We start from the raw sequence: 24,956 nt of genomic DNA on the forward strand, positions 1-24,956 counted from the left end.
AGTTCCGTATCCGCAATGCAGAATGCAGCCCACCAGCTATGTATGGCAACCCAGTCAGGTGCTTATCAACATCCGGTTCTTAATGTCTGCCTGGCCCTGCAAAACCAGAAGGGTTGTCATTGCACTGACAGGCCACACACTGCATGCCATGAGGCGGGGGCTGCATTTGGCTCTGCAGGTCACATGCTGCGCAGGTCCTGTTAAAGCACATGAGCATCAGACCGAGAGCTCGGGAGTTTGCTGCCTCAGTGTGCCTTGAGATCTGATACAGACTTCATTTAAGCCAGCAATCCCTACACCATCCGGAAGTTCTTTATCAGCCAAGCGCATGTTTCTCCCGGATAAAAGGATAAGCGCGGGCGACGACTCCAAAATACCTGAACTCAGCCAGAGGTTGGATTATGTGTGCTGCCATGGATAAGCCCCATCTCGTCTCATTTCCTGCTTTTTGATGGCTTCATTAGGCTGCAATGAGGAACATGCCATGTTGGTGGACTTGCCACCCGCTCGGACATCCTGCTTGGAGGATTATTAAAGCTGACAGAACGATCACTGTTGAGCATATGCACAGGGCAGTTTTCAAAAATATCTGTGAATAGTGCACTAAAGGAACATAGCAGGACTCATCCCTCTACCCACCTCTATTCAAGTTCAGGAATAATTACACATTTCAGAAGGGATGTTGTACCAAGGCCAGAGGCATCTTAACATGAGGTTCAGAAGCATGTTGTAAGTAAAGAAGAGCACAGCTTTATATTGCATTATATCATGGACTGACTACATTACTGACATATTACTGATGAGCACCTGATGAAGTGGACATTGATTCTTTAAAGCTTACTGCCCCAATAAAATGATTAGTCTTTAAGGTGCAACCAAACTCTCTTTCTTTTGGCTGTATTAGCACAACACAGCTACTCCCCCTGGAAATTATTACTGATATAAATGTACACTATAAGGAAACAAGGCACCATAACTCAATTCCCTTTCGATTCAAACACAAACCTAAAAATAAATAAAAGGTGAGTAAAATAAAACAGGAAAGAAAAAAATAAGTAACAATAACAGAATTATCAGAATTGCTCTACTGGGCCAGGTGGAAAAGTCCGTTTGTTGCCATAGAGACAAATGGGTGGGACTTTCCCCACCTCACCTGGCTGGTTGCCAGATCACCAAGATGGAGAACAATAGGCCAGGAGATGCTGCAAGCTAGAGACACAGAAACTGGTCTTGTTCTGTGCAAGACCCATAGATACGGCTTGGAGAACTCCCTGGGAATTCAGTGGAGAGGCAAGATCCATTGAGTGTTAATGCTGTGACTGAGGCCCTCCAAGCTATACTCAGGTTGTATATACAGTATGTGTAAATAAAACCATATATCCTAAAGACACCACATACAGCATTGACCTTCATTCTAAGGAAACCAAACTCTGGGCAAAGCGCTATAACCTCTAGAGTTTCCTGCCACTTGGAGATTGGGGTGTGTGTGCAACAATATGAATTGGGAGACTTTTGCTAACCATGCTTGCAACATTTCAGTTGTCTTAGGGGTCCTGATCCCTTGGGAGAAGCTGTTTGGCAGCAGCCATAAAAACCCAACAGGCAATAAATGACTGGTGTGTGTGTGTGTCCACCAAGACAAGTGGCTTAATCCACCACGGACCTACTTGCGCAATTAGAATGTATAGCCTAATGATGGATTGCCTCCCACCATTTTAAATACTGCCAGCCCCGACTCCTGGAATTAAGTGCAAATGGAGATTAAGGGAAGAGTTGTCACGTTGCTGCCTCCATTTTGACAGCAATATTTGGACTAGAATTCTTTCATTGTAAACCGGGCTATTTATAAATGGAGACAATTAAGGAACATTACTTCTTGTCTTGAGTTTTTCAGAGAATGACACCAGCTCCTTCCTTTTAAAAAGGCAGGAACATTAAAATGCATCTCTGTTTCCCGCGGCACAGAAGTCACCTCTAGCTGAAGACTAATGAGGCAGTATCTTCCCAGGACTAAATAAAGGCAAGATGATTCCTGATGGGGATACTGACTTAGCACAACGCAGAGGTGGTGGAAGGGAAGCCATAATCACATCTAACAGATGAGAGCAGGATCACAGCTTTTAAGCATGTTTAGATTCCAAAGGTTAGCAAAGAGAGATAGATAACAAATACATGGAGTGGCCCTTATTAGAAGCTTTTCAATTGCACAACTATCCATGTTTACTTGTAATATGATAAAGGCAGAACTCAGTTGTATCTATTTGACATGACAATTACATCTCCCTCCCTCCCCCCCTCATATACACACATATTTATTTTAAACAAACTGTTTTACCTGAAATCTGAAACAAAGAAATGACAGCAACAGAAAATGCAGTGGGGCATTTTGCTCTGTTACATTAGATCAATTTTTAATTAGCTCTACAACACTCTTTCCTTTAAGTGCTTTCAAACGAAAATTTAATATCTTCTTTTTAAAATGTAGGCAAAGAACAGTTATGGTGCTCATTAAAAGACAGTTGGTTGGATAGATGGATAGAGAAAAAACAAAAATGCTGATAAAATGACACCAACCAGGAAGGTATACAGGGGCCGTATTTTCACCTGCCTTATTCCACAACAAACATGTCAGAAGTGTGCCTCTTAGAAAACAAGGAAGGGCAGCACTAAGGCAATCTACAGCTGTAGCAAACACCCCCATTCTTTCTTAAAAAATGTTAGATTTTCTATGGTCTAAAAGAGAGAGAAGGTTCATGGGAAAATGAAAGAGGACAATGATTTGATGGCATCATGGAGATTCCCCGGGGGCGGGGGCGGGGGCGGGGAATCAAGCAAATAAAGCATGGCATTTTCACCCTTGTGTTTGGAAAGATCCTGGATCTCTTCCTGGGACCACCATAGTCTCAACTCACACAAGCCAACAAGTCCCAAGAGAGAAACTGTGAGTCCTGTGCAGCGCTATGTTTTTCTAGAAAAAGAGGTGCCAGAACTCACCATGAACACCACCCTTGTTCTCTTATAATGGCAATGGCGCCCACCTGAGAGGTGCCAGAACTGGGGGGGGGGAGTCCTGGTCCTATGTGCAATGGGATTGTTTTAGGGTGTATTTTAATTATAGTGTATTTTAGTAATGTCATGTATTTTTTGTGGGTTTTTTTACATTTTGTAAGCTACGCAGACGCCTATTTTGGTATAATGATGGTATAATTGATCAGCATAATACAAATTGATAAAGGTAATAATCACCACAAAGGATGTAAACATTTTTGTACTCTGCCACTGGCACAGAATTTCTCTTGCCGAGGAGAAAGGGAACTCCCCCCTGGCTGCGGCCCTTGCTGTGTTTCCATCCAACTTGGCTGAACTGCAGCTCCTGCTCCTGATGAAACCGGTTGTTCATGCCTCTAGACAATACAACTACACTTCTCCAAATGCAGGAAGAAACGAAAGAAGGAAGAAGGTGGATTGGAATAAATGAGAGCTGGAGGCTTCGGCCTGGCTCCCCTCCTCCTATCCCCTTGACTGTGGCAGAGTCTTGGGGGGGGGGTTGTTGCTACTGAACTGAATCTAATTATTTTCTCAGGGATGTAAGACCTGGAGAAATTACAGGATGTAGCTTCCTTTCCTCTTGTTTCGAAGTGGGGGAAAGGAGAGAAGGATCTATGAGGAGATGGATAGATCAATGTATGCACTGTAATTATTTTATTATTGGATCTCTCTCTCTCTCTCGTCACCATTAAAAAAAACCCACACTTTAATCACCATCTCAAAGTAGGTTCCACAGAAATTAGTTTTGACAGGACTTCAATAGACATGGTGGATCTGACGCTAAACACCCTGCTACTCTCCTCTGTCTTCTCAGCATGGCACGAAGTCATAACAGCCACTTGTCTCTGACATTTGGATAGCAGTTCCTGGAGTGCAGAGAGAGATTAGGTCTGATTCACTGCAGGCCATGTGAGCCTGTCAAAACTGCTGGGTATCAAGGAGATTTTAAGGCACCTGGGAGCTCCCTAGCTCAGCCAGACCAGCACCCAGACAAAAGGGAAGGCAATCCTTTGGTCTGCTGTGACCCCGAAAACCCAGCAGCGGCTAGGACACTGAGTCGGGAACAACAGAGAGTAAAATGGAGAGAAGAAAAGTTCTTCTCCTCCTCTTGTACTACTAGATCTGGTGGGCCTCCAGTGGAGCCGAACGTTGGAAGATTCAGGGTAAATTTTTAAAAGGGCTTCTTCATATTGCAGAGCTAAACTATGGAAATTGCTCCCGCAGGAGCCAATGATGGCCACTAATTTGGGTAGCTTTAAAAGAGGACTGGATAAATTCATGGAGAACATTGCCAGTGGCTACTAGTCATGATGGCTAAGCTCTACCTCCATTGTCAAAGGTAGTAAGAAGGATATTGATGAACTGGAATGTGTACAGAGGAGGGTGCCCAAGATGGTCAAGGCTCTGGAAACCAAGCCTTATTAGGAACAGTTGAGAGAGTTGGGTATGTTTTGCCTGGGAAAGATGAGACTGAGAGGTGATAGGAAAGCCATCTTTAAATATCTGAAGGGCAGTCACACAGAAGATGGAGCAAGCTTGTTTTCTGCTGCTTCAGATGGTAGGACTCAAACCAATGGAGTCAAATCACAAGAAAGGAGATTCTGACTAAACACGCAGAAGAATTTTCTGATGTAAGAGCTGTTGAACAGTGGAATGAAGCACTTTGGAAGGTGGTTGAGTCTCCTTCATGGGAGTTTTTAAAGCAGAGGTTGGGTGGCCAACGGTCAGGGATTCTTTAGTAGTGATTCATGCTTTGTAGGGGGTTGGACTCGATGACCCTTCCCACTCTACAATTCTATGATTCCAGTAATGCTTCTGAGTTCCAGCATGCTCTTCTTAAGGAGCTGGACTGGGTCCTCTGAGACAGATGTTGGTGATCAGAGTGAACTTGAGGCAGGAACTCACTGAACCAGATGCCACAGCACCTGGACCTACAGAACCAGAGCCAGGACCAGAGCCAGGAACCAGCCCAACAGAACAATGAGCGTACCACTGCTACTGGGAAAAGACTATAAGCTCAGTGGTAGAACATTTGTTTTGCATGCAGGGGTAGACAACCTTCCCCCCCCTTGGGGCCGGTTGCGGCGCTGCACGCAATCTGCCCAGGGGAGATTTTGTCACCCCCCTCTGGGATGACACCCGGAGTAGCCCGCACCCCCACTGCCAGCTAGTGTGGAAGCGCTGAGCTAGATGGGTGATCTAACTCAGCATAAGGCAGTTTCCTAAGTGCCTAGAAGAGATTATTCTGCAGAGATGCCAATGCAGGATGGCACAGGGGCTTACTTATATTTTATAATCTGGTGCCTGGTGATCTGTTTGTCCTTCCCAATGACTCTGCTGTTTTACCTCTACCGTCACACTGTCCTCTTAGTGCCTAACCGCTTGTACCTTAATCTACTCATTAGCAATTACAGAGGCACGCTCGGTTGTATGTGTACCTAGCATGCCACTGCATCCATTCTGGGCTGGATAAAGGGGAACTCAACAGGGCCGTTTGAAGGAATCGCATCTGATTAGCTCCATCTCAGCTGCCCAGGAGGAACAGATGGGAGTGGACGCATACTGAGGCTGTCATTCCTGAACTGAGTGCTGGGGCACATTAGGGTGGTGCGGGAAAATAATTAAAGGGCCCCAAAGAACCTACCCACAGAGGAGGGGGCCTGCTGTTTTATCAGAACAAGCCACTGGACTTCCATGTCATCAGCTCTTGTTTGGTGGCAGCGGAAGCTTAATTCTGCCACATCTCAGCACTGGGTGCTGTTGGATCATTAGATCACCTGTGAAGCAGACACGAGAGCAGATGACAGAGGAGTCCGCCTGTGTTTGCCTCACAGTTCTGGCCTCTGTCCAATTAGGAGCCATGCACAAAATAGAAGCATGGGGGGGGGGCTTCTTACAGGGTGGTTTATTGTTGGCAGCCCTGTGTGAGTGTATGAAATGCTAGCCTGGGCCCTTGCTTGCTCTATGTGCTTTGGGTGAGATTCAGGAGAAAGGCCCACACACCCCTTTGTTAGTGGTGCTTTGGTGCAACTATCTCAAGCCATTGGTGTCTTCCCCATAAGGTGGAGCAGGTTTGTGTGCCCTCTAATGTACTGCATGCTGTGCTCTGCCTTCTGTCTTCTTAGAAGATCATTGTCTGGCGGCTGGTTACATGGATGATGTACCTTTTCTAGGTTCCTAGCTTTTTCTGCCATGCGTGTTGTAGAAGAAGAAGAAGAAGAAGAAGAAGAAGAAGAAGAAGAAGAAGAAGAAGAAGAAGAAGCGGCGTTTGGATTTGATATTCCGTTTTATCACTACCCGAAGGAGTCTCAAAGCGGCTAACGTTCTCCTTTCCCTTCCTCCCCCACAACAAACACTCTGTGAGGTGAATGGGGCTGAGAGACTTCAAAGAAGTGTGACTAGCACAAGGTCACCCAGCAGCTGCATGTGGAGGAGCGGAGACCCGGTTCACCAGATTACAAGTCTACCCCTCTTAACCACTACACCACACTGTGTCTATCTGCCTGCATTGAGTCTGATTGTGACTGTGTAGCTCAGTGGCTGATCATTTGCTTTACCTGCAAAAGGTCTTTGGTGCAACCCCAGACATCTCTTGTAGAACCACTGCCAGTCAGTGTAGACGCCAAACACACTCACATATTATTTTCATCAGTGGTGTAACAGTCTGGGGTTGTGCGGGATTGAAGACCCATTACTATTTCTGCAGCACGGTCCCTGTCTCCAGTAGCCTACAGCCACCCAATCAGTATGAAAGAGGATCTTTTTAGCTGCTGTATGCTTCAAAGCTGAGCATTTAGCAACAACGAAAACACAAGGTGCTTCCATTTCAGGAGAACAATGTGCAAGTTCTGCTACGTACCATGGAACTTCAAGGAAAAACACAACTTAAGCCACTCTGATAGAAGATATTGGAGCACTCCAAATCATTTGCCCATTTATGCACAGAAAAGAGTAGATCTAGCTGAAAGGCCAGATCTGCATTTCTTGTTGCAAGCATCCCTAATTATTATTATTCCTGTATAATTCTAAGGTTACTGTGACCTTAGAAAGTTGCATCACCTTGCAAGGGGCATGGCTGTGAGCCTCGTGAAGGTACCCGGCACTTCTGAATATGTTACTGGCCAAATGAGTTCATGGCAGAGGTGAGATTTGAACCGGGAACTCTGATCTTCCATCCCTTGCTTACCGGTTTGTAGTACCAGCCTTCCCCAATAGGGAAGGAAGGTTGTGTCAGCTGGGGCTGATGGTCTCCAATCCAGAACATCTGGAGGGACTTAAGCATGGGGAAGGGCTGTGCTCTATGGCTAAAGCAGGGTTGGGACACCTGTGGCCCTCCAGATGTTGTTGGGCTGTGGTGCTCACCATCACAGCTCAAGCTGGCTGGGACTGATAAGAACTGGAGTCTGGAAACAACTGCAGGACCACAGGTGCCTTATATGTTAAGGTATAAGTAGACTTATAAAGTATAACACTTCCACCTTCATCCCACTCCCATTTTTCTCCATTTATTTGAGAAGATATGGTATATTCTATTTTTTTTTAAATCTCCCTTCTCCTTTTTTTTTAATAAAAAAAATATATAATTCCGGTTCATGCCCTAAAAACATCTTCTTGGACTATCTTTTGGGTAAACAAAAAATAAACTTGACTAAGATACCGATCTAGTTCTACTGAGTTGGGCACCTCATCAATAAGTTCCAGAGGCTCAATTAACATGAGGACATCAGTGGAGCCTTTGATAACTTAGCAAATGCAGATTAACTTTTTTCTTTAAAAAATAGCCTGCTATCAGCAGGAGCCATCCTGAAAGGTTCCCCATCAAAAGAGAGAATTTTTAAGCAAAAGGAGGACATTAAAATCTTATCATCTCACTTGAAATTAAGCCAATGAAAAATTAAAGCTGATTTCTAATAGGCTTATGGTACAGTTTTAAAGGCTTAGAGGGCACTGATAGAAGCAAGAAAGCTAAGTGCTCCCCTTTCAGATGGGAAAAGACACTTCCCTTTTTAAAAAAAACGCCCAGTGGAGGTAGGTAAAAGGGGAGAGTGATAACTTACCCATCCTGCTGAAATGTCCCAGTTCCATCCTTCCTTTAAAGACAATGTAAGGATGCAGGAATATCACACAAATAAATTATTAACTTCAAGAGCTAGGCTACAGTAACTAAAAGTGATTAAACGGAAAATATGGCAGAGGAACAGCCAGCCAGAAAATGGCAAGCTAATGTGAATGCAGTAATGTTTCTATCTAATGTTTTCTATGTAGCATAGCAGCAGAGGACAAAAAGGAATCGGCGAGGGATAAAGGTCCTTTTAAACATGCACGCAACAATGCACTAAGATGCACTGTGAAACTCTCAGCATGCTGCCTGGCAGTCTGTTTATTGAACATTTAACCTGATTTGTTTGCAGTCAGGTTAGAAGATGTTATGTCAAAGCAACTGTTATCTCACACTTTCTAGTACATCCCCCCATCACTTTCCTGATCACAAATAGTACAATCTTTTTGGGGAAGGGGATTTGTCACACAAGACCTCCCAAAGTAATAACCTAAATTATCCAGTATGTGATTGAATCCCACCTGTAAATAGTGACAGGTTTGGAAGCACCCTTTGCTTAATGTTCAGGAAAGATATCGCGTGTTTGAAAGGGCTTGCTATATCCCAAAAGATGAGGGAAAGTCCCCTAGAAATGAAGCTGTTTACACTCTGCCCTTTAAAAAAGAAGAAGTTCTGTGCCAAGGTAGTCTAAACTTTGCAGCAGGAGCAGCAGAATCCAACCTTCTCCACGAGTGCCACATATTCAGAACGTTTGCATAGACTTGCTTAGGTTTCGCAATATTTATTTAGCTAGTCACAGGAAGGCAAGCGCTCTTATACACATGCTGCCTTAAGAAATTTATACCAAAGGACAGCTCATAAATCCACCAGGACATTTCTAAATCAATATTTCCTAATTATATTCCAATAATATATTCTTGGTGGGGGGATATCTTTGTTAACAAATTTTCTAATAAATAAATAAATTCACTAACTAACTAAAGGGCATCGAAACCCTGCCCCTGGAAATTACGCTCGACTCATGTGCATGCATACACACGAATTCCATAGGTTGGTTTACACATGAATGGACGTTACCTGAGTTCTCTACCTCTGTAGACTGGCATGCTAATGAGCAAAACTGGTTCCACTGAACAGCCCTGCACCCATTCTATTTGTAGCTATGCACACACATAGGAACATAGGCAGCTGCCTTATACTGGGTCAGACCACTGGTCCATCTGGCAGCAACTCTCCAGGCTTTCAGGCATGGAGTCTATCCCAGGCATCTGGGGATGCCGTTGAGGACTGAATCTGGGACCTTCTGCATGCGAAGCAGATGCTCTGCCACCAAGCTACAGTCCTTCCCCACATTCTTTGCTGCCTTCTTCCACCAAGTCCTCCTGCCCTCTGATCAGGGCAGTCAGGGCCGTCTTAAGCGCCCCTGGCGCCGTGGAGCAACAGATCCCTCCAGCACCCTCCCCCCGCCCCGTTTCCCAGCGCGGTGGGCGGACGGACGGGCGCAGCGCGGCTGCCACAGGCGCTGCTGCACGGCCGGCGGGCAGGCACAGTGCGGTTGCCATGGGCGCAGCTGCGCGGCGGGCCGGCGCCGTGGTGCCCTGCGCCACCCAGTCTGGCCGTAGGGCCGGCCCTGAGGGCAGTCAACAAAATGCAGGAGGAGCCTCTGAATCATGGAGCTCTTCTCTGTCCATCAGAGCACTGGGGACGGGGCTCTGCTTTCAGTTCATGTCAAATCCCTTGGAAAGCAAAGTAGCAGAGGTTAGCTGGGTTAGATGGACCAATGATCTGACTTGGCAGGAAGCAACTTCCTCTGTTGCTATGCTAAATCTGTGATGGGTCCATGAGCAAGCCACCACTTCATGTTGCTGTCCCATCAAATGATGGAATGGGAACCAACACTTGGCAATTCACAAATGGAACATGTTAGACTGTTCCACCAAAATCCATTGTGTTTCAAGCACAGGGAGGTGATCATGCTAACCCATTACAAGTTGTTTGATTTGCAGTGGCTGACCACAGAAGCAATAACATAGTCCTCACACATGTGTCTTCACAAGGCAGTGCCCACATGCTGCCTTCACCATAAGGGTTAGAAACTTGCATTTTGCACAAAAAACAAATCGTACAATGAAAGCTGCAATTGTTAGGAGGCTGAACTCCATGCCTTCATACTAACTTCTGCTCTACACAATAATCCCAGAATAAAACACATCCCCGACTATTTAACATTAATTAAGTGCCAACCATATGCTAGCTCTGAACACAATACTAACTACCTCAAGCCAAGCACTACAACAGCTGAGGGGGACAGATTCAAATTAGTAAAACAACGATGTTATAGAATAACTCTGTTTCTCACAAAGCCGATCAAAAATGACTCTCTTTGGCTTTCTCTCCTCTATCAACTGTTCACAAATCCAAAGTTAAAAATACCTCCTAGCTCACAGTCAAAGGGGCTGCTTCTCTCAGAATTAAAAAGGCCTTCCCGAGAGAGAGAGAGAGAGAGAGTATGTGTTGCGCGCACCTTATCAGTTCTCCTGAATTAATGTCACAGGAGAGAAGAAACAGGATTCGCTGTTTGAGTGACAGTAAAGGATGTTGCTCTTTGCTTCCCAAAGCGCCTCCCCACACTCGAATTTCCCTTTCTCAAAGCCAACCTTATCTGTGCCCAGCCAGTTAACTCGTTTCTCTACACCATTAACTCCCTTCGCCAGGGGCACAGAGGCTCTCACAAAAAGTTCACATCACCGGAAAGTCATAGCCCCAGCTCAGCCCCACTGAAGATTTATGGGCATGTTTACATTCATGACATTTTTAGTGGTACTTGCTGCTAGCACTATTTCTCCATCACCTGGTGGATCAGGCAGGAGGTAGAAAGAGGGCAGGAGAAGAGGCAGCTGCAACTCTGGGGTAGCATCTCTGAACACTGTCTTAGCAAGGGCAGAGGGAATTGCACACTGTTACCAAAAACTACAGAATACCTGAGGATCCAAGGCTACCATGAAAAATGTAAACTCAACGCAGAAGGGAACAGGGGTCAGCAACGCTGTTTTACGAGTCCCGAATCAAGCCACTCACTCTACCTTGAATAAGGTAATATTATGAGGAGGCAATAACAAGCTGCTCCACTTGGAGGGGCCCCCTCAACAGCTCCCCCTGGATCCTTCTGGTCTTCTCACCTTACTCAGGGGATTAACACCACTTTCACAGTGTAGACGTCAGTGACTGCAGAGTTGGACAAGGACCCTTGAAGTCAGCAATGCTGGCTCCTGGTTGGGGGGAGGGGGTCAAGTGTAATGCTAGCCTTGCCAGCCTCCATAAGGCTTTAGTTGGCTCCAGGGTTTGGCTGAGACAACATTTTCCAGGCACCAGGATCCACAGGAAGCTGAACAGAGTCCTGAATTCCTTAGAGAGACCTGTCTTGACACTGCCTGGCTTGGCTTGATCTGCTTGTTCCCTGAACTTCTCTGGCAGGTTTCAGCTCCTGTGAATGATAGGCAGTATAAAGTTTCTGGGTTGACCAGCCCTGGTATAAATAGCTTGAGTCTGGCCTGGTGCTCTCCTTGTTCACTGTGCAACCACAGAACCTTTCGATGACCACCAACTTGGATGACTTCAAAAGAGGATCAGACAAATTCATGAAGATTAAGGCTATCAAAGGCTACCAGAAACAATGGCTGTGCAGTAATGTTGAAGGCAATAATGCTTCTGAATACCAGTTGCTGGAGGCCACAGTAGGGGAGAATGCTATTGCATGCATGTCCAGCTTGAAGACTTTTCACAGGGATGTCAGTGACCGCTGTGAGAACAGGATGCTGCTCTTGTTATGCTCTTATGTTAAGTGAACAGTGAGGCAGGAGGTCACACAGAGCTTTAGGAAGTAAGGGCAAATGTGAGATAGCAATACGTCCAACACACCCACAGGGGTGCCTCTGAATACTTTCTGGGAATCACAAGTGGGGAGAATGCTGTTGTGCTCACTTCCAGTGTGGTGTAGTGTAAGAGCGGTGGACTCGTAATCTGGTGAACCAGGTTTGCGTCTCCGCTCCTCCACATGCAGCTGCTGGGTGACCTTGGGCTAGCCACACTTCTTTAAAGTCTCTCAGCCCCACTCACTTCACAGAGTGTTTGTTGTGGGGGAGGAAGGGAAAGGAGAATGTTAGCCGCTTTGAGACTCCTTAGAGTAGTGATAAAGCAGGATATCACAGCTTGTTCTGTGGTTGCTACCAGTATGGATGTCGGTTATTTATCACAGGGTGGGGTTGTTCAGTACTGTATGTTGCTGTTACCTGACTTGATAAGATGGATGACAAATGCTAAGGAAAAAATTAAGACACAGAAGTCCTGAACGAACCCCTTGAAGACTTTTATCCAAGTTCTCTCCCCTGTGCTTCCTGTCTGCCTCGCTCATATTATTAGTTTCTGTGAGGTTTTTTTTAATGAGTAATATCTTGAGAACCTACTTTAAAGAGGAAAGAAAACCCAGTTATTTCCCCTCCCATTGATCTCTTGCACTCAGCTCCTGACATCAATGCGAATTCCATTTTTTTTTTTTGGAGGGGGTGTTGAACATACAGAATAACTTTTTTTAGATCAGACTTTCGTTGGCCATTAGCATCAGAGAGTCATTTGAACTGGCTTACCCTCATGAGCTGCAGAGAGCAAAATCTTCAGAAATTCCTGAACTTTTCTGATCTTTTCTAGGCCATCTCTAATTAGTAAAAAAATCAGGGCAGCAATTCCTCCCCCTCCCCACCCCATCAAGTTTGGCACTCTATTATTGATAATGTCATGTTTCCAAAACGGACAACATGATACAGTTCACAACTTCAAACAATAATATGAAAGCCATAAGAATCTGATGTCTGATCCCTGGGACTTGAAACTGCAAGTATAATTTTCTTACAAGCTTTGTAAATAGGAATAGGAAATCTCACAGCATGCCAAAAGCATCGCGGCAAACAGCAAACCATCAAGAGCTGTTCAGGCAGTCCCAGGTTCAAACCCCAGATTCTCCAAGCAGGGATTAGAAACGTAAAACCTGGAGAGCTGCTGCCAGTCAGTGCAGACAATACTGAGCTAGATGGACCCATGGTCTGATTCAATATAATGCAGCTTCCTATGTTCCTAACAGGATTTTAAAAGTGTTAAGATGTTTCTCCAAGCACACTAATACACAAACTTCAAAGCCAGAAATATTGCAGTTCACAAATATTATGTGCTACTAGCAACACACCACTTCAGAGTGCAAGGACTGGAAAGCGTAGGTTTAAAATAATGTTTCCCAAATAATAAATAAATAAAAATCCCAGCAAGTGGAAGGCTGGGCTAGCATTCCCCTACAGATGCTGATTTTCTACATACAGGAAGTTTGCTTGCTTGCTTTTTTTTTTAACCTGTGTTCATCTGCAAATAGTTTCAGGATGAACATTATGCCTTCGCCAACCTAATGTGCTGAATTACAGTTCCCATCAGCCCCAATATATATGGTTATACCATCTGAGCTCAACTTGAATTGTAGTCGAAAAGATCTGGATGCACCAGGTTGACTAAGCCAGCTTTAAGGAGTTCAAAATGATCACCAAAACACCCTCGCTTTGGTCTTAAAATTAAAGGCCACATTCACTCCTATTTATTGTCATTAATTTCTCAGGGTGGATGCCATTTTCCCTTCACTGATCTCGCTCCTCTGGAGTGATCCCAGCCAGACACGGACTCCATAGAGAGATTGGAACGATGTCACAGAGGGCAAATGTTGTCTAGACAGCAATGCTTGTTGGACTGGTCACATATATCAGACACGTCCAACAGGTAGATCGTGATCTACTGGTAGATCACTGGACATCTGTGGTAGATCACTGGCTCCCCCCAAAGAAGCTCAACAAGTTTGGCTCCCCTAGAAAAAGGCCAACATTTTTGCCCTGCACCCCAAAAAGCATGGCTTTCCCCCTCCCTAGAAAAAGCTCAATAACTTTGACCTGAACCCCCCAAAAGGGGGTAGATCACTGCCAGCTTTTAACTCTGTGAGTAGATCACAGTCTATTGGGAGTTGGCCACCCCCGATATGATCCTCTTTAATTGGGAGCCACATGGCCTCTTCTCTAAGTAAGCAAAGAGGCATCTGCAAGAACTTTGCCAGTTTAAGAAACAGGTGGTGTAAGGCATGACCCCTCCTCCATTTCCCACAGGCATCTGACTGGCCAATGTGAGAACAGGAATCTGGACTAGAAGGGCCACTGGCCTGATGCAGCAGACTCCTCTAATGGGTCTAGATCTTCTGACCCTATTTTGCTGACAGTCCCTGTTTATGTCACAATAAATTTGGTAATAGTGCAGCAACGCTCTTTGTTGTTTGAGTGACAACAGCCTTGTGCAGTTGCCCTTATGGAGTTCACCCCTGACAGCAAGAGGCCAGTGAGCACCTGGCACTTCAGAGGGATGACTGCAAGGGCCGTCAATCAAAAGGGCAGTGGGGGAGCTTGGCCGGCGGATGGAACTGTGCACTGCCAAGGCCCAGCTACAAATGGTTCCTAAGCAACACAACTCCCATCTCTCACTCTCCTCTCCTTCCCTCCTTCCTTCCTTCCATGCTGTTTAATTATAAAAAGTTGCCCTTTGATTTGGGAGCCCTTCACATCACTTCTTCTGCAACCCCATTGTTTTTTGGGGAGGGCTTGCTGCTGTGATGATGACACCGCTCGACAGAGAGAAGGCGGCCAAAGTTGTCCATCGCCAGTAATTAAGGCTCGGCGCTCCAGAACCCAAAACTTGGTGGCTGGTTTTAATGCTGGTCCGGATCTCTCCTGTTGAGGGGAGCAGCCAATTCTCCCAAGAAATCCTATCACTAATGTATCTTCAGAGCCACAGCTGTTGCTCAGTGTGACTCTGCAGTCACAGCGGCAACGTTGAACCAGCATTGCTAAAAATAATGCCATTAGCGGCAGAAACCGCTGGATGTTTGAATTAAACAGAGCCATTGTTGGCAAGTGATTCCCACCTCAGACACAGTCTTAAATGGGCAACCTTACTCTGCCTCTCAGCTTCAGACTCAGTAAAATGTGAATAATAAAGTGTGCTGCAATATTTGTCCATGTGTAACACTGACAACCAAAACAGGAGGGCAGCACCTGGGAGAATTCTGGGATTTACTCTAGACCAGTCCTTTTCAACCACTGTGCTGTGGCACCCTGGCCTCTGGCCTCTGGCAACACCCTGGCAACACTGGCCTCTGTCTGTTTTTCCTTCCCTCCCTCCTCTGATGCCCTCTCGCATCTCTGCCTCCCAAAGGCTTGCACAGCTGTTTGTTGCAGCAACCCTGCTGCTGCCACTGCTGCCTCTGAAGGTAAGATCCTGGCCTCACATTCACATTTGGCCAGTCTCCGTTGGGAGCATCCTCTGCCCAGGCCTCTGTGGGGTGATGTGCTTTCAATATTGTTTGTGCTTGCAAATAGTTTCAGGACATTTCTAATCAGTGCATGTACCATCAGTTGATGCTGAAGTCCTGTAACCCTTTATGCCACAAATGGTCCAGGATGTGTGTGACAAATATGATGTTGTATCATTCGGGAAGCACCACAGAGCATCTGATAAAGCAGAATGATCTGTGGTTGATCCCGTACAAATCCATCACTAATACACTATTACTGCATCAATGACATGTTCCAGAAGACACTTGCAAAAAACAAAACAACACACACACACACACACACACACACACACACACACACACCACCAGCAGTCTGGAGGGGCCCTTAAGGCATCAATGAAGATCTCACTGGCCTCAATGGGATTTTTAAAAAAGGTTTAAAGGCAAAGTGTGGCACTTGAACTGGTCATGGATAGAGCTACAGGATAACATAATTGTCAGCTTGCCATTTTTACCTGTCCAACCAGCAAGGCAGCAACAATAACCTGTAACCGGATCACATCCATCTGCATGGCTACAGTCACAGTGTTCGCTGCAGTTCAGGCCGTATGTCCCGTCCTTCCAGAAAAAGAAACAGAAATTATTGCCTTTTCCAAGTACCAACCATCTCAGACCCTATGATCAGCAGGTGAGACCTTGTTGGTGGTTCTGCCACCCGGGCCTCCCTGGTTGGCACTCACTCATGGCAGGGCCTTTTCAGGGGTGGCTCCATGGTTGTGGAATGCCCTCCCTAGTAAAGTGCTTCTCCACCATTATTAACTTTCAGGAGGGATTTGAAACCTTTCCTGTTTGGTGGCTGAAGAAAACTGTTCTTGGCAACCACAAGATCATTGGATGGAATAATGTTTTTAATGATAACATTGCTTTTAGAATGTTTTAACTGTAATAGTTTTTAGATGTTTTTAACTGATTGCTTTTCAAACATTTTAACTGTTTTAGGATGTAGATCTGAAAAGCAAAGCAAAAACAGAGTTGTTCTGTGTACAGGTGTCTCCTTCTGCAAAAGTTGGAGGGACCTTGCAGCCTACACGAGGCGGGGTGGGGTGGATGTCCTAGCATAGATGTGAACCACTGATCTGGGCATTTTCATGCACAACACTGAAAACACGTTTTGTTCCCTTCGTTTGGATGCTGTTCTTAGGTCAATGGCACCCTAATTACTGACCTGGATAAGGATCAAAAGTAGACTTACAGGGCAGGTCAGGTCACAGAAATCCCCTTGCCATCCAGGAGAGCAAAGGCAGAATCCATCCACAGGGTTGCAGGCGGCTCCATTAGCACAGTAACATGACTGGTTGCAGTTGAGACCCCAAGTGCCACTCGGACACGGAATGGAACAATCTGCTCCCTGCCACCCTGGAACAAGACAGAGCACAAGTCAGATGTGCCAACCATTACCCCCGTTAGAGCAGACCCTGCTATTAGGAAGGACAAGGAAGCTGCCTCAGGTGGCAGAAGCTGAGGGGTGTGGAGCAAACAAGGGTGTGTATGTGGTTCAAGTGAAGTACAAGTGCGCTGTCCAGTCACCAGTGCTGAAATAGGAGTCAATTGCCAGTTATTCAGTGCATGGAATAGGCGGCACCATCTTGCCCTTTGCCCTAGAAAACTGGATCATCTTGGCTACCCTGCCCTGCAGATCTTTCTTGGAGAAGGCATCCATTTTAGAGATGATAGCAGTTGTGCATGTCACACACCCACAGCAACTGTGCCATCTAGATTTCTTGCCATGTTTCCAATCAGTAGGGCAGAACATGCTTTGGAATGTTATGGTGAGAGCTGGTGTTTTGGGGAAGGCTGTGTTAAGCACAAAGGAATGGCCAAGCCGAAAACAAGCACAGGAATCAAGCCATCAGAGTTCAACTTTCACAAGTGAAGTCTGTGAGAACATTCAGTTGAAAATCTTCATGGTCCGAGGGGACGTGAAATTTCTACCTAAGTGCCATAGATTTGTGCAGAGTCAGTGTAGACCAGGCATAGGCAACCTTGGCTCTCCAGATGTTTTGGAACTATAACTCCCATGATCCCTGATCACTGGCCCTATTAGCTAGGGATCATGGGAGTTGTAGTTCCAAAACATCTGGAGAGCCAAGGTTGCCTATGCCTGGTGTAGACAATGCCAATCTTGATGGACCAATGATCTGACTTAGTGTAAGGCAGCTTTTGGTGTTCCTGTGTGCTCCAGCTGTGTGTTCCAGCTGCTGAGCGTTCACTCAGAGAACTGCAGCCATCCCTGATACTTGTACCTACATGATATGCAGAGTAATACACAATTTACTGTGCAATCAGAGGTCACATTGTTAAATAATAAATACAGCTATTAATAAAATGAAATATTGTTAACATTTTTAGGTGTACAGTGCACACACACACACACACACACACACACACAAGTATTTGGAAGTAAAACACAATGTGATTTAGGCATTTGCTCTATGACAGCCCATCAACATGCGAAAGCCATCACTTATTGTCAATTGACAGACATGCGTCAACCATATCATAGTAGCAGGAGTACACCAATGTTACCTGATTCCTGGAAAAACACAAACATCGACCCCGAAGGGCAGCATAACACTCCATGTTATGATTTACTACCAACTCGAGAGATCTTGACCTGCTTCACAGCCTGGAGCCATTTGGTGAACATTTTAGCACAGGAGAGTATGATTTATGCTACCTCATGGTAGCCCTCAAAGCAGGACAACCTTTACCTTCTCTGCAGAAGCACGAACCATCCACTGGGGAGCACCCGCCATCGTTTCTGCAGTTGCAAACCAATGAGCAGTTGCCTCCATATGTTCCGGCTGCACAAACGACAGAGCAGTCTTCTCCCTGCAAACCAAAATGAAACCAAGCTGAGGAAGAAGGAGAAGCTCAGAAGCTAATAAGAGGAAGAAGGTCCAGCTCAGAAGCTAATAAGAGGATCGTAGAACTTGCCCATCTCTACTGAGAAGGCCCAAACTCAAGGATGATACAGCTGAATCCCTGAGGGCATCTGGAAGAATGCTCAGAAAGAGTAATTTCCTAAGGCAGCTTTCTTCAGCTTGGTAACTTCCAGATGTTTTGATCACCACTTGCATTAGCCCCAGGCAGCATGGCCATATACAGTAATGCTGGGGCTGTTGAGAGTTGTAGTTCAAAGCAACTAGAGGGCGTAAGCTTGGTTCAGTCTGCCCCTAAGGTATAACGTCACAACACAGTGGCCTGCAGCATCTCATAACATGTAAATGGACACAGAGAAAAAGATTCACAGAACAATCTGCATGTTGCTTCCAGCATCCTGTGTAGGAAACGAATAACACCAGAAGTTAAACAGTGCACAGTTAATCTATGGAACTCACTCCCACATGAAACTGCGATAGCCACCAACGTGGATGATTTTAAAAGAGGATTGGACCAATTCGTGGAGAGGAAGGTTGCCAATGGCCACTAGTCATGATGGCTGTTGCTCTGCCTCCAGTGTCAGTTTTTCTGAATACTGGTTTCTGGAAAATGCAGGAGTGTGGAGTGTGTTATAGTGCTTGAATTATGTTTGTGAGCTTCCCACAGGCATCTGGGTGGCCAATGTGAGAATAGGATGCTGGACTAAATAGCCTGTTGGTTTGACCCAGCAAGCTCTTATGATGTTCTTAAGTGACCATGAAATACTGCAGAAGTGGGAAACTGTGCCTCTTGACTTGTTGAAATGCCTTTCAGGTTTTGCATTACATTTTAAGGTATCCTTGAAAGGTTGAAACATCATAGCAGCAAAGCTGAGATTCTCAATATTCTAAGGAAGCATCGTCGGGTCTGAAAAGCAGCCTGGGCTATCCAACCATTGCTACCTCCAGCTTAGACAAAGTCCTTCTACACAATGTCCATTGTTTCCCAGGAAATGACAGCATTACAATGGTTTCTTTTGGATTGGTGCAAAAGGAGAACAGGGACAAATTATTGGCAGCCGTACAGCGGGAGGTGGGAAAGGTAGAATGGCAAATCTCTCTGAACAGCTGTTTGCTCATTAAGAAAAACATCACGGACAAAGCGCTAATCACAAAAGACGACAAGGGCTTAATGCCGTGCGAAGCTTGGTCTCCTCGCAGAGGCAAAATAAGCAAACAAACAAACAAACAAGGCCCCAAAGAAGTGATATTTTTCAAATCCCAGAGAAACTGCTGAGCATACATAATGATGTATTATTTATATTGCAAAATCAATGTATGAGATGCTCTGCAAATTAGCACAAATAAAAGGGAGGGGAAATGTCTGTGCCCCAAGAAAGTTTCAAAACTAAAGTCCATCTGTGCAATGGAAAGGCCTGAATATATATGCTTTATGGAATCTCAAAACATTAAGTCAGACAGTCACATTTTTGCGTTCATCTACTGAAGCACAATGGAAATCAGCAAACATAAGAAGGACCTACTGGATCATGCCAGGGGCCCATCTAGTCTAGCATCTTTTTCTCACAGTGGCCAGGGAAAACTTGTACACAGGTGGACCTTTTTCGTTGAGAAGGATGGTGCCCGAAATAATGTGTGGTAGGAGCAGTTAAAGTCAAGGGGTATGTGGAGAAACTTCAGAAGAAAAAGGGTTCCATCAACCTTCGCATGATAATAATCCTCAAGGCCACTCCTTTAGTTCAGAGACAGAAGAGCTTGGCATTCACTGAGCAAGAAATGAGGGATGAGGGAACTTCCCCTCCAAGGCCAACACTACATGGCTTTGTGATAAACACACATTTTTTAAAAGTGCGCTTAAACTGGTCACTTTTGTTTTGAAGAAAGAAAGCAGTCATGTCCCCACCATTCTGGAGTGTGCTATAATAATAATAATAATAATAATAATAATAATAATAAGAAGAAGAAGAAGAAGAAGAAGAAGAAGAAGAAGAAGAAGAAGAAGAAGAAGAAGTTATACCCCACCCATCTGGCTGGGTTTCCCCAACCGCTCTGGGCGGCTTCCAACAGAAATATTAAAATACAATAATTTATGAAACATTAAAAGCTTCCCTAAACAGGGCTGCCTTCAGATGTCCTCTAAAAGTCTGGTAGTTGTTTTTCTCTTTGACATCTGGCCACCTCTTGATCTGATCAGGGTCCCTCCCTGGTTTCTTGCCACCCCCCCCCTATTTGTCCCAACTGTATAGCATTAAGATGAAGCTGTTCAAAATATGGTGCTATTCCATGACCACTATGGCTTTTTATCAGGCAGACTGCCAAGCATTTCCACCCTACCATTAGGCAGCGTGAGGGATTGTGTGAGGCAAGCAGAAGCAGTGCTGCTTCCTCTAAGCTAGTCTGCTTTCCTCAGGTTTGCTGGAAGGCCAGGATGAAGACATGTGTCTTCTACATCTGCTGAAAACTGCACAATGAAAGTGCCAGGTACATCTCCTTACAGGTGGCCACAGAGAATGCCCTCTCCCAGGCCACCATCCCACAGAGCTTTTGAGGGTGGTGGGACGGCTAGGAGGGCTTCAATCCTATGCACAGTTGCCAGACTGCAAGGCCTACTGAACACAGTGGGGCTTAATTCTAAGTAGACGGACATAGGATTGCCCGGTTAGCTTCTATACCAGGAAACTTATGACTCAAATCAGCTGCAGCCGCTCCAAGAAGGGATTAATTCTAAATTCCAAAAATCATTAACATTTTCACCTCAATTTGGGGAGCCGGGCTTATGGAATGAGATGCACGTGAGCACTCCTATCCAATTGACGCGCCCGCAACCTCCCCACCTCTGACGATGATTGCAACAGGCTCTCTTCCTTGCCAGTCATTAATGAGTATATATTCTATTAGGCTGGGGATCAAGTGTTAGCGGATCTATTCTCTTGCAATATGGTGTTTCAGATTCCTATCCCATTTACCGAAATTAATCAACATCTGGGCTCCATATGGTGACCGTTCTCTCCCTCCTTCTCTCCCACCCTTTTCCTTCTGGGCAGTTTGGCAACTTAATCAGTACAGAACATTCCAGCGAAAAGGGTACCACTGGAGGCAGCATGAAACGAGAAAGGATGGTGAATTAAATTCAAAATGTATAACCCCCCCCCCCATGGGAAGCAGGGGAAAGGTGTTATGGCTATATTAAGGAATCTCGCCATAAATAGACTGATATTTAATGCCTCTTTTCCCCACAGCTGAGGATTCCATATGGACCACGTGAAGATTCGTCGGCAGTTAATTGTTTGCTGTGGGATTTCAGCTTAAAGGGCTGATTTGAAAGGGCTGTTCTCCGTTCCTGAGCTCAATGGAAATGCTTGCCTCCTCCTCCCCATGTTAACCCTCCCCCCCCATGCAAGCTGCTCTTCGCCACAATGTTTTTTTTTGGGGGGGTGAGGACAGGTATCTGTATTGTATGTGTCTCTCCTCCCCTGGCTGTTATGGAGATTTCCATAATATAATTTCCATGAGAAAGATATCGTAAGACAAAAAGGTTAGTCTCCCACCCAAAGCTGGATTCTGGATCTAATTCTCGCTCCCACTCCGCTGGCTGATTTTAGCCAAAGAACGAAACTTTGATCAATCCCACTGCCCTTTCTCTCTCTTATTGATTTTTTTTTTTTGCTGTGGTTTTTATCCATGTATTTTCTCATTGAAATTATACAATGGAAATTGTCATATTAGCGGGGTGGGGGCAGACACAATATGGATACCTGACTCTTTCCACCCTTCATGGTGAATGGCAGCTTGCATGGACTGCATCAGGCTTCAGGTGAGACAGGTGCACATTTGAGGGGGTCCCCTGCAGAGGTGTAGGGGTCAAGGGTCACGGGGAGTAGGGAGAGGATGAAGACCTGTTTGTGTTTCTACAGCAGTCCCAGTCTCCGACATCCTAGAAATGCCCAATCAGCAATGAAAGGCAGACTTATTAGTCACGGAGAAGCAGTCTTCTTACCCCTTGTGCTGACTGGTGCCAAGAAGAGTAAAAGAAGATGAGTTAGCTATGGAGGGTGGACTCCTAGGGCAGGCATCCCCAAACTCCGGCCCTCCAGATGTTTTGGACTACAATTCCCATCATCCCTGACCACTGGTCCTGTTAGCTAGGGATCATGGGAGTTGTAGGCCAAAACATCTGGAGGGCCGCAGTTTGGGGATGTCTGTCCTAGGGCCTCAAAAGGGTTGCACAAAAGAGAGAGAAAATGGGGTTGCCTCCCCCACCTTTGGCTCAGGCCCCACCCACTGCCCATGATGTGGCCCCCAACAGATAACTCCCAAGGGAATGTGGCCCTCAACAGGAAAAAATGGTCACCCACTACTGATTTAGGGAGAATGTTGTATTTATTTCTTCTTTTCCTGTTTCTCTTTCAAAAATGCAAAATGCACCTTTTTCTCGTATGTTTTCCCCCCAGCAAGGGTATGAAGCAGAGTACATTATAGAAGGCAAGGGTATGAAGAGGAGTACATTAAAAGAGACACATATGGAATTTGGTGAAATAAAACCAATTGCTCCCCATCAAGGGAGGGTGCTGTAGGAAATGTACAATTTTCAGGGGCTACAGATGTTTATAAAATCCAGAGAGTAGGTGAAAGGTTCCAATAGACACCTTTATCTCTGCAGGTCTGAGTGACAAAATATAGGGAGCTGCTTGATCCCAGAATCTGCTATGCCAGATAAGCTGATTTATTTCATAAACCGTGGATGTATTTAAATGCTGCGGGATGTCCTCCTCAAACATTCCAGTGCACTGATGCAGATCCTAGATATGGATGTGTGTATTTGCTAACTTAAGGGCAACATTTACAATTAACCCACCTCAGCTCCTGACAAGCAATCCCCCGCAAGGGGAACATATGGCTTTCCATATCAAAGTGGGGAGAACAGACTGAGTTCCCTAATTGGGTTCCTGTGGAAATTAAGAGGGGTGTTTCTCAGGTACATACACAGCAGATCTAAAACTCTGAATCAGCCTTCCCTCCAGATGTTTTTGCACTGCAACGCCCATCAGCCCCAGGCAGGACAGCCATGTCTTTAGCCTTCCAAAAAGAACAATGATCTCTGGAAGGATGGGTTTCCTCTTGGAGTGCTGCTAATAGCTCTCTGCAGGTGCTGTTATTGGTGCTAATGATAAAATACTGGGCAGGGAGGACGGGTCATGATGTGAGATAAACAGCCCCAGGAATCCTGTAGCATGGATGAGAACTTGCAGGTCTGCTGAGGGAGGAACTACGTGATATCTCAGCAAACCTGAACATGCTGAGATAATGCAAATGTGGGAACATTTGGCGGGGTGGGAGGTGGGAAGAGAGAATGGGTCCATTTGTAGGAGAAGGTAGCCAGGCAAGAGGAGGGAGGATTCATCCTTTCTGTACTTGCTGATTTCCCCTTGCAAATGCCCCCTCCCCAGCCTTTTCCCTCAAAGCTTAGTGGGCAGAAAACAAATTAAGCGCAGTCAGAGGGGCATTCAGGGGAGACTCCATGGGTGGGAGCCAGGAGGAGAAGGGGTAAGCACCCCATCCTGGCTGGCATACTCCTCTGCAAATGTCCACTCTCTGGCAAACATTAGCAAAGTGCAAAGAACTGTGCTGTTGCCTGTCTCATACTGCGTGTCCGGAAGCTGACATGGGGCAGCAGACTAGCTGCTGTTGCCTGCCACTTGGAATCTCTCATCTGAAGCGGCTGCCTCACCCTGCCTATTGATAGGGTTGGGCAATCAAGAGGCCACTCAAGGAAATGTTTGGTAGTCTGGCAGATAAAAAGCCACAGAGCCTACGGAGATCAACATGAGCACAGACACTTAAGCAATGCAAAACACTCCCCCCCCCCCAGGAGAGTTATTTTTTCTCAGGGCAGTAACAGGGAATGGCCATAGCTCAGAGGTTAGAGCATCAGCCATGCATGCAGAAGGTTCCAGGTTCGATCCCAGGCACCTCCAGCTAGGGTTGGGAGAGACTCCTTGTCTGTAACCCAAGAGAGCTGCTGCCAGTCAGGGTGGAACTAGATGGATTCAATGATCTGGCTCAGTATAAGGCAAATTCCAATTTCCAGTGGAATGGGTTCAGCTGGAAATACCTCCTCTGATTAAAACTCTCTTTTAGTGTGCCCTGGCAGGAGGGCCTGGGTGGACCCAACCATTTCAGCCATGAAAACATTCATAAAGGAAAGGGTGAGGAGGAGTGAGAGTGCAGTCAAGCGTTTGACTGAACCGCATTGTTATTCAGCCTCCTTGCCATGTAAGATCAGTTTGTTATTTAAGGTCAAAGCGGTAAAACAAACTCATTGCGTTGTTCAAACAGAAAACCGGGGACTTTGTTTATGCCATGAATATTTAGTAGGAAAAGGAAGGACTGCAACTATCCAGGTACCAAGTATGGGCAAAAGGGACCCTGTTTTGCATGCAGGTGTAGGTGCTTTGTGGCTGCCCTAAATTACTGAATTGATGAATGCCCTGTTGTAAATTATTCCCAGGGCGTAGTGAACTTCAAGGGCTGCATAAGCATC

The 24,956-nt window shown here is 45.7% G+C and overlaps 1 long non-coding RNA gene across 1 annotated transcript; it reads right to left on the minus strand.

Moving 5' to 3' along the window:
* Positions 1-15,988: 15,988 nt before the first annotated feature.
* Positions 15,989-18,365, minus strand: LOC148683655 (uncharacterized). The gene is made up of 3 exons (XR_015946875.1): positions 18,245-18,365; positions 16,726-16,889; positions 15,989-16,091 (listed from the first exon to the last, which is right to left on the minus strand). It is a non-coding gene; the product is annotated as an uncharacterized LOC148683655 (long non-coding RNA).
* Between the last annotated feature and the right edge of the window lie 6,591 nt (positions 18,366-24,956).

This window comes from Zootoca vivipara, chromosome 13 (assembly GCF_965207765.1).
Source record: "Zootoca vivipara chromosome 13, rZooViv2.hap1.1, whole genome shotgun sequence".
Taxonomy (NCBI): Eukaryota; Metazoa; Chordata; class Lepidosauria; order Squamata; family Lacertidae; genus Zootoca; species Zootoca vivipara.